We start from the raw sequence: 685 nt of genomic DNA on the forward strand, positions 1-685 counted from the left end.
CATAAATCTACTTACAAAGTTAATAAAACATTATTGACTATATTCCCTGTTGGGGGCCAGGTCCTTGCACATGAAGGGGCTAGCAAGGCTGGGACCCTTACCCACACAGTTTTCCCAGACTTGTTTGGATGGCGATTATCAGTAGAATGAGAGTAACATTTGTAGAATGAGAACAGCCTTTCATAGCTTGCCAAGAAGTCTGTAACTATTTACTGAGATATGCTGTACTGAGAACTTGTCCTTCTGCTGTGTCTCTCCCTTAGAGATTAAGAGGAACAAAGAATACATTCCTCTTGACAGACCTCCTATTCATTGTGTTGTGTATAAATAGGATTCTATAGCTAATAAACTCACTTCAGTTCATCAAGAGAACTGGGTCCTCCCGACCCCGCTTTCCTGTCTTTCTTTTTTTTCTCAATTCCCACCTCCCTGCCTCAGCCCGGCTCAACCCTGTCTGGCTGGCCCTGACATTCCCCATTCTGTACATTACATTCCCATGACTTATTTACTTTAAAATTGATTCTTAATAAACATGTGCTAAGCAATCAAAGAGCAAAGGTTAGCAAGATTGACTGGGGCATTAAATAGTATATATAGGTAGCAATGTATTTCAATTTACCATGAAGATATTTGCAATAAAATAAATTATCTTGGTAATGGTAATTTTACATCATTAGCAACAATT

Source organism: Myotis davidii, unplaced genomic scaffold (assembly GCF_000327345.1).
Source record: "Myotis davidii unplaced genomic scaffold, ASM32734v1 scaffold213, whole genome shotgun sequence".
Taxonomy (NCBI): Eukaryota; Metazoa; Chordata; class Mammalia; order Chiroptera; family Vespertilionidae; genus Myotis; species Myotis davidii.